Below are 10,380 nucleotides of genomic sequence, written 5' to 3'. Positions count from 1 at the left end.
TTTTTTACTTTTTGTCTAGGACTTTATTTGGAATTGTTTAAGTCCCAGCTTAAAAAAAAACATCGATATATATTATTACTGGTATGTAACAAATAAACATAATCTATATTGAAAACAATATTATTTTTTTATTACCTTTCAGTATTTTGTTGGATCTTGTAATGAAATATAATTATAAATATATGAAAAAAATATTAACCATAAAGTTTGCTTAAAGGTATTTTTCGAAGTATCTTTATGACCTTCTAAAATACAAAAAGATGATACATGGATCGAAATTTCTTACCCCTAAAAGTAACAAATTCATGTAGAAAGGGTCTAAGAATAAAGGGGTCTAGAAGTCATCTTTTTACATTAACACGTCTAAATGTCTAAATTGCGTTATAATAAGTAAAAAAAGTATTTCATGAGCAAGATATGTATGTTTTTGTTCTGTGAAATTAAGAAAAGGTAATAAAATGGCAAACGACAACATCTCCGTAAATTTTGAAATGCAGCTACTGTGTTTATTTAGCACAGAAGCAATTTAATGATTGGCAGGATGATATGTTTTACACACTCGGCTGTTAATTACCTATAAGTGATTAATTAAAATGACACGCGACTGGTGTTTATTTGATATGCGTATTCACACAATTAGATAAAGTGAAAATATTTCTCAAAGTATCTTTATGGTCGTCTTAAGTAGAGTAAAATGATAGCATGATCGACATGCCTAATCCACTAGGGGTCGAAAAGTCATACAAAATGGAGTTGAAAAGTCAAGTGGTGTATTGCATGCCTTAATCTGTGGGCGGTTTCTTGTTGATTCCATTAAGCAAACAAATGCTCTGCTTTTTCAATAATTTATTAATTGCTTTACAGCTATATTTCACATACATTTACTTATTTGCCGACAATTGAATCAACGCCATTGGTACTGAAAGACAAAAAGAAGTTCTTTTTGGTTACTTCATGTTTTACTACTTAACTGCAATTTGAACGTCTGGCGGAAATTTCATTAAATAAACACACACGTACACGCACACGCACACATACACACACACACACACACAAGAAAAACACAAAAAAGAAACAAAATAAACAAACAGAACCACTTTAGTACCTTTTACCAATTTTACATTTATAACCCTTAATCAAGCTTTTTTAGACGCTTGTAAACTTCCCGCACAAATCAGAATAAGCAGCATAATATGTATTGAATATTTTGATATTCAAAATGTTCAAATGAATGTAAAATTCTGAACAACACAATGTTGTTGTTTTTTCGAGTTTCCTTTTAAGTACCCGGTACTTATTCAAAATCAGTCAATTAAAAGGGCGGCTATATTATCGATTGTAAATGTCTTTAGGATAAAGTAAATAATTTATCAATAAGTTTATCGTGAGAAAGTAATTACATATTCCTTTAATAACACAACAATACGCATGCAAATAACTAATCAACGGCTTCAACAAATATCGTCAACATTTTTAAACTTGTGGACCAGCACAGTAATGTCTCATTTATCATTATTTCACTCATTTTCCATGATGATGCTGAATCTTTTTTGGGATAAAGAACATTATGTTTAAAATGCAATTGTTAATAAGAAGGCAAAGCACTAAACAAAGTGTGGAATAGTTGGTTGCAATGATTGTCACATAACCTTAAATTTGCTTCGAAAAGTTACCTTGATTCACAGATTGGTTGAAAGTGATGGTCACATGAGTAATCATCCCATTTAAAGTCCGGATGATGGGCAGTATAAACCCCACAGTCTTCAGGCTGACCTCCCCCTGGTTCCCCTGGGAACCAGTAGGTGAATTCTGGTTTCTGTGACGTACCGTACCTGTCAATAAATCAAAGACTGCTGATGACAATTGAATATAAATCCATGCGACTAGTGAAGACCATGGTCTGCTTAATTGGCCATTCTGTCGTAATAACTTTGAAATTTTCTTTCAAACAAGATAAAGGTTTTTTTCCAGACAGATGGTCAAATCCATTGAAGATATTTGGCTAGGTAGGGGTTAAATTTGATTATATTTGAAAATATTATATTTTAAGGTGGTGGGAGGGTGGTTACTGACAGGTCATTTGACGACTTTCAAGCAAACTTTGCCGTTGGTAGAGGATGCCATCAGGTGTCCTTCCGTGCATTTTTTCAGGCACTAACGGCACCTGAGTAGAACCACCGACATTTTGTTATCTAGCTGTCTCGCGTTCTGGCATGAAAGAATTCCAAAGTAAAATCCCACACCGGTGGTATAAGGTATGTCAATGTTTAGACAGAAAGAATTTTTTTTAAACGTATCACCATTGATCAGTGACGCTCTGCCTGTAAAGATTGTGACTTTATCTATAGTGATAGCAGTTTTGTATTATTTCATAGTAACATCAAAATAAAGATAATATGCATACATAGCCAACTTTAATTTATGCACTAAATGAAGATTTTTAAAAAAATATTTTTAATTGATTTTCTTATATATCTGTAAAGAGAAATATGGCATGAAAAGAAAACAAAAACAAACAAACAAACAAACAATCAAACAAACAAACAAGCAAACAAACAAAAACAACAACAAACAAAAACAACAATACACATACATAGAATTGTCGGATATTTGAACACTATGTGAGTAAAATAAAAACATTATCAAGGTAAATTGATGAACTATTCCGGCTCTTTGTAAGGAACATATTATTCATAAAATAAGGTACACGCAAAAATGTATAAACATATTTATGTTTTAAGGCTGTAGCATACAATTATTAGATATATATATTTTAAAATATTTGAAGTGATTTCAGAAGAAATACCGTTTAAAAAATATTACATGCACAACCAAATGAAAAGAGGTAATAAAGCTTAAATTGCTTAAAGAATTAACGTCTTGACAATTATGGCACACCTGTGCAGCTATTCAAAATGACATATGAAGTGTAAGCATGTATTACGTTACTGTGTAAGGGTGTTAATGAAAGATAAAATGTTTTCAACAGAACTGCAAACAGGTCATTTTTATGGTTTGTGATATATATAAGTTTTTGTGAAACAGAAATTATTTACCTCCTTGAGTAACTCGAATTATACAAGTTCATTTAGTTCATGCATACACTCATTCGATATTTTCTAAATACATGTAATACATTAAGAAATTATTTACCACTGCCATAATCCCTCTGCATCCATGTCAGATATTCCAACCCAGCTGGAAGAAGCTATAGAAATAAAATTAAAGAACTTAGATTGATTTTTTAATAGGTTAGCCATGTACATCAATTCATTTTTATTAAGAAGAGTTCTCAGTTTTAGTTTTATGTGTCTGAAATTTTGTTTCAGACAATACCCATTTATTATATACATGTATGCGTTTGTTATTTTTGTTGTATTCAGACACTCAGATATTTTCATCATATACTGCCATTAAATCTGAAAATCATATCCAGTGTCAACGTTGTCCTTTTCTCCCAAGTCTTTAACATTTAACTAATATCAAATGATACGAAAAGCACCTCACTGTATCTTAATTAAAATCATTTCGTACCACAGTTCACCTTTGATCCATGCCAGAATCTGTCGATATTAATGAATTCAAAGTGATATTACGAGGAAAGAGATTGCTGATTTTCCTTCTTACGATCCACGGCACATATTGTCTTGAATTTATTTTAAGGTGACAACAGACACTTTCCGTTGTACTCACATAAATGTCATTTAAACCAACTTATTTTAGTAATAATTGTTATTTATTTAATCTTTGTGCTTTAAATGTCGCTGATCATCATAAAAAATAACATATTTGAAAAAAATGCCTCTGTAAATGATTGATTTTTAATAAAAATCCTAAAATTTTAAATCGTCATATCAAAGTCATTTTTTATTTTTTTGTTATCAAACTTTTGGAAAATAAACAGAACCGAACAGAACAGAACATATCTCTTTATTTCTTTCCCAGGGTATATGGTAATACAACATGGGGATATACTATATAAACAGATACAATATTATAAACAAACTTCCGATAGTACTTTATCAGCTGATGAATAGTGTTTTAATTCAAAATAGAATGAAGATTCAGTAACATTTATAGATAAAGATGTTAATTTTGGGGGAATCCTTCAATAAAGATTTAATATGAACATTATTCATCTGATGATATAGTTCTTATCTATATAAGTATTAAAAAAAAAAACAACAACAAGAGAAAAAAAAACTAAACTTTTTTAATTGACTTATCATGGAAAAGAGACATTAATGTTAATGTGTTCCAATCATTACTATGTTAAAACAAGAGAAAAAAAAAGAAAAGAAAAAAGTAATGACCAATAGCACACTAGAGTGTTTTCATTAACATTTTTTATGCTAGTTATCCTTTGGAAAAACATCAAAAAAACATTCCAATGTACAGTAATACATAAACACATACATTTACTAAATAATATCCTATACATTAGACAAAATTTTGCATGTGATCAGCATGCTATATAGAGACTTTTAAGTCATAAATTATACTACATGTATTGTACTTTACACAATTATAGAGAGAGAAAAATAAAATGAAGTGTGTTTTTTAAGTGAGATTAATAATAGAGATAATTTAAATTCATATAAATCAATATCATCCTTTATCAAGGAGAATAAATAATAATCTTACATGTACGCCCCTGTAATCTTAAATCGTTAGCCTAAGTACATATACAATTCGCAATGTTAAATAGTTCGTAATAAAACACGTTTAATTAACAACAATAATGATATGATTAATTATATTTGCTACCAATGAGTGCTTTGCGCAAATATATATTTTCTATGAACTGTTTAGATCAACTAAAAGATTTCTAGAGAAAAAAAAAATAATAATAATGTAGTTTCTTTAAGTAGGGAGAGTTTGTGGGCTATGCACGTGAAAATCATGGACTTAATACATGTAATTTTACAACAAAAAAGAATGTCATTCATAAGTTTGTGCAATATTTACATGGATTTATTACAAAGGTAAAGTTCTTTTGTCGGAAAACGGTAGCTATTATAAATGTATACACAATGTCTAAGTGCTGTAAGATGATTACACGTTCATTTAGATAAAGATAAAAAGAAGAAAGAAAAAGGAACGCAGTTATTTCTTCTATGGCATAACTTATGCTAGTTAAATTTAGACATAATAATGCCGGTAAATTTACTTAAATTAGAAAGATTATTTTCATTTCTACTTGATAATATTCTTGCAAAACAATGGACGGTATCTGAAATATAAGTTTGCTGTAGGAGGGAGTTTCTTTCTGTATTAAAGAATGAGCATTTAAGTAAATAGTGTTGCTCCGAGCCTATATCTCCGGAGTTACAGAGTCTACACGTGCTATCTAGAAAAGCGGTTCCCCGTCCCCAACGCGCTGTTTCAATTGGTAAACGATTATTACATGTACGAAATCTAAATAAGGTTATGTAGCTTTCTTTTGGGAGTATATTGAAATATGTCTCGTATTCTAAAGTGTTTTTAAATGAGCTGTAAATTCTACCTTTATACGACGCTTGTAGATCATTATACCAACTTTGTTTAAATTGATCAATTAAAGTTTGTTGTACAATTTTGTGGATATTTTATGCACTAAAATTTGCTGGTTTTGCCAAATATCAGGTCTTCCTACATTGACGAGAATCTCTTTAATTTTACTTGTCCATTTGAATTCAGTATCATTCCGATTTAACATGTAATTGTAAATTTTAACGGATAGTTTATTTTCATTTCCAAGCACTAAACGTGACCAAAAAGAGATCATTTTAGCATATACATTAATATAAATCGGATGTCTTCCAAGCTCACCGTAGAGCATATATTTTGGGGTGCTTTTCCTAGCCGACGTTATTCGTCTCATAAAGACGTTATGGATTTTTTCAAGTAAATCTAGATTTTCAAAACCAAAAATTTTTGACCCATATGTAAGGATCGGCATAACAGTGTAATCAAATAACTTTATTATTAGATCAGGGGGTAGGTCTGAGTTATTTGTTTTTGTAAATAGAAGGTGCATTGCTTTATTGGCCTATACTTATAATATCTGGGGAACCGTGTCTCAAATTGTTTCTATCTTTTCTCAAAAAAATATTATTTAACGTCAAACATTTTATGCGACTTTTTTCACCATACATATTACGTAATTAAAGATAATTAAGTCGCTGATTGCGCAAACAAAAATCACTGACACGGTTCCCTCCGTAAATGAATTCCCTTTCATGTGCTTTAAACCGCATGTTAATTGCTTGATTATTAAAAAAGTTATGCCGATTCAAAGTTAGTCCGACCCGCATCAAATGAAGTGTCATAAATCGGCTGTTCTCTCTCGGCCCCTACGTTTCACGCTTAATAATTGCATACATGTAATACACAAATATCGCACCAAAGCAGGTCACAGGTTGCGGTTACATACTCTAACAACATTTTATGACCCAGTGACATCTGACCAATTAAAAAGTTGCTGATTAATATCAGTTTATAGCCGAAATTTCTTCAATTCTTAACGTGATTTACTGTCCGTATGGTATCGGTCGCACATGTCACGTGACTTTCGGTAAAATTTGAGGCACTCGGTGGGGGAAAATGGAACGTATTTGCGCACCGCTAGCGGGGTATTTAATTGTTTCACTTTTGAAGTTTATTATTATCATCAGCATTATTATTATATTATACCAGTGTCACTCTGTCTGTGTATTCGTGCATGAAATTCCGTTAAAATATGAATTAAAATAACAAAAAAAAAAACTGAGCTTCTGACGGTATTTTAAAGGCCATGGTAGATGTACAAATAAGAACGGGATATTATATATTATTTTCCTCCAAATTGATATAAATGCTTCACATATTTTAATAGAAATAAACGGTATCGCTCGATCATTATGATCTGACCTTCTTGCATGACTTATATTATCATGAAAATCATCTATGCACGGCATAGAGATCCAGTTTGTACTGGGATATACAATAAATTCCATACTTTGTCCCAGGTTTATTAATTAGTACTGTGTTCGATTTACTGGAGAACAATTTATTCAAAGCATTCACTGATAATATATATAAATATCTTTTTTTTATTGATTCATAGAGAAATAATCATCCTTAAACAATCTTAAATGGTCTTACAACAAGTCATATAGGCGTTCACATAAAAAATGTTGTCTGTTTTTGTTGTTGTTTTACTTGACATTGTTAGAAAACGAGGTTGAATGTAAAGCAAGCCGTTGAATCCGTACAAAAGTCCATAAACTCAATGTAATATCTATCAGATTAACGGGACAGACAAATTATTTTCACACATTATGGATATTTTAGCAACTATATTTTTAATCAACCCCGTGGTCGTGCGATTTGCCGCTATGCTTAATTATTTATGTTTCATACATTATGTTACGTACATTGGCCGACAATTTCTTATTTTATAAAAAATGCCAAAAAAAGGTAGCCGATATTCATAAAAGATGTACGGTATTTGTACGATACATGAATTACGAGTAGTATGGACCAGTATGGACCGGTAATTCACGGATATATGGAACTACCGATTTCCCTCATTGATGCCTTAACAGGGGGCGGAGCGTTATCGATAATTGACAGGTTACGCGAATAGCAGATAAAAAAAATGGTACAGTTACCGTTTTAAAACGTTTAAAACACATTTTTTTGGACTAACTGCTTCCAAAATTAAATCACGAATGTGTTCAGAAAAGGTTGATAAATCTACTAAGCAAAAAATCTCATTTTAGGTATTTTCAGTGATAATTGACTCCGTTGTCACCTTAAGTTTACCAATAATTTCAATTGCACTTGTTATCCAATTCATTTTGCTTCGACCAGACATCAACAGACAAACATTTCAGAATTTCAGACACATACCAAGAACATGGAGAAAAAATAAATAAGTGCTTCGGATATTCAACTGTAATAGAGAACGATTTTCAACTCTGATTTTGTACATTACTAGTGACTGTTCACATTACTTGGCGGCGTCTTTGATGTGCAGCATCAACATTTAACTTGTACTTATCATATATGTCAAAAATCTTAATACAATGTATAAGCTTTTTGAAAAAACAAGAGCGATCAGTGATCACATGTGTCGCCTCATGATGGCCAATTTCATGTTAGGACAAGTTTTGTGACAGACGGACAGACAGACGGACAGTGCACAACTAGACTTGGTACTGATCATTCCTGTAAAGTTTGGATAAAATTGCACCAGTAGTTTATGAGGAGTAATCCGGACATGCTTTTGTGTATCTGGCAACACACAGAAAAAAACACCTCTTTATCAAAGGGCCATAACTCGGCCAAAAATCATTTAACCGGAAAACCCGTGCAATATGCGCAAGGACTTGAGCTACAGATCAATCCTGTAAAGTTTCATTGAAATTGCGTTAGTGGTATAAGAAAAGTAGTCCGGACAATCTTTAAAAATAAAAATTATTAAAGGGTCATAACTGTAACAAAAATCATTGAACCAAAAAATGCTGACAATATGCACAACGAGACTTGGTACTGATCATTCCTGTAAAGTTTGGATGAAATTGCACCAGTAGTTTATGAGGAGTAGTCCGGACAAGTTTTGTGACAGACAGACGGACAGACAGACGACGGAGAAGTGATCCCTATATATATCTACGGAGTAGTAGCTAGACAAAAATCATATTTCATCGTTACTTGTATAATAATACACATGATACAAATGTGTCCTGAAAAAAATCCGCACACCTTCGATCCAAATCACCTTGTATCTTATTCCATTTACAATAGTTTTACACAATCCTTTTGTCTATCGACACAGTGCATATTATTCTCCACGAACATGGACAATTTAAAACTTAATCTTTCATATAAACAACACAACAGACGAAATTGAAATCAAAACTATCGCCTTTTCTACTCGATTTACAAAATATTTCGACAAATCCAAACGTGACTCCAAGCTTTGTCGTATTCAAATGCGCCGCGCTTTGAATATGGAACCAGTTTAGTTATAGTCGATATGGTGGTTTCCATACACAAAGTAATTAAAGCTTATACTCATCGCAGTTTAACTATTAAAGTAAAGAAATGATATCTTAATCGAGAAATATGTCATTAAGAACAAAACCTTACAATTATTGTTTAATGCGCACAGTCTACGATGTATGGTCAGTGAAAATGAGTACCAATCTATTTATATAACACTAAACCCTGTGCATATGATTTTATGACTACTGTTAGTACCAATGAGGTTGTAGCTATTTTTAGATCATACAATAAAGCCTTTTTATGTGCAGCTAAAACTTTACTTTATTCACCGTCCTTACTGTCTATGATCAGTCGCATCAATCTATCAACATATTTGTCTATATATTTGCTTATTTATCTATCTATTTTATTAATTGATTCATTTATACCGCCCTGCAGTTGTAACAAATCATCTTCGGTACCCTAAGGGTAATCGGGACGTTATTTTAATGTAGTCCAGTGGAATCAGCAGTACCCGTGTGTTGCGACGGTGGTAATACCGGTACATAAATATTTGAATGTATGAAAAAATAGAAATTTCTAAATAAATTCTAATCTGCGGTTTCAATCCGTGCGATATAATTTATAAATAACATTTTTACCCTCCGTTACCTTTAGTTTTATGTAGGATGTCAACGATAAAAAGGTTTTCCTCAGCAGTGTTCACGTAGATAAGATGCCCGTTTTGCTGCGCGCAATAATTCTGCAAAGAAACTTGAATAATAATAATCAATATATGATACTTAAAACTGTTTTTAACATGACTTGGCAGTAAATTGAAAAGACATAAGCCGGATAAAGAAATCAAAAAAATATAAAAAATGGAAAACAGTTGAAATATCTGACTGAATAACACTTATTTCATACGATTTTAACTAGTTGCAAGCAAGATATTTGCCATTTTTAAGAATAAATTTTTGTGCTCTGAACTGGCTCTAAATAGGAGACCAGCTCGATTTCCGCACTTTTAATATACTTTTAATATCAATCTCAGTTCTGGCTACTGAGGTAATTTGCTTGCATATCTATCCTACAGTTCGCTCTGCATTCAATGCTCGTACGATATATTATGCTTTTTAAAATAAATAAAATACTCGTTTCGATCTTAGGAATGGCTCAGAGTTCAATTTAATCTAGGTCTTCACTAGTTAAGTGAATTTGTATATAGATTTCAGAGTTGATTGTGACTTTGATGCTAAATAAATATTCACTTTTCAAATTCAAAGCAAGCTCAAAATAATTAAAATATGACGGTACTCAGTACTTCATGGAAGTCCAAAACTTGAAGGAAATAAAATTATTATGCGCGATTTCAGATCTGAAAGATAACTGACCTCCAAGTGCTAATACGATTGTTTTGTTTTTTTT

The 10,380-nt window shown here is 31.6% G+C and overlaps 1 long non-coding RNA gene across 1 annotated transcript; it reads right to left on the bottom strand.

The window, feature by feature from the left end:
* Positions 1–829: 829 nt before the first annotated feature.
* On the bottom strand, positions 830–9,718 carry LOC132755750 (uncharacterized). Its single transcript, XR_009629254.1, has 4 exons — positions 9,625–9,718; positions 3,154–3,208; positions 1,674–1,832; positions 830–919 (listed from the first exon to the last, which is right to left on the bottom strand). It is a non-coding gene; the product is annotated as an uncharacterized LOC132755750 (long non-coding RNA).
* Positions 9,719–10,380: the final 662 nt, after the last annotated feature.

Source organism: Ruditapes philippinarum, unplaced genomic scaffold (genome assembly GCF_026571515.1).
Source record: "Ruditapes philippinarum isolate M1 unplaced genomic scaffold, ASM2657151v2 ctg12114_1_1_1_1, whole genome shotgun sequence".
NCBI lineage: Eukaryota > Metazoa > Mollusca > Bivalvia > Venerida > Veneridae > Ruditapes > Ruditapes philippinarum.
Note: the sequence above shows the minus strand (reverse complement) of the source record. Positions and strands in the feature narration are given on the sequence as shown.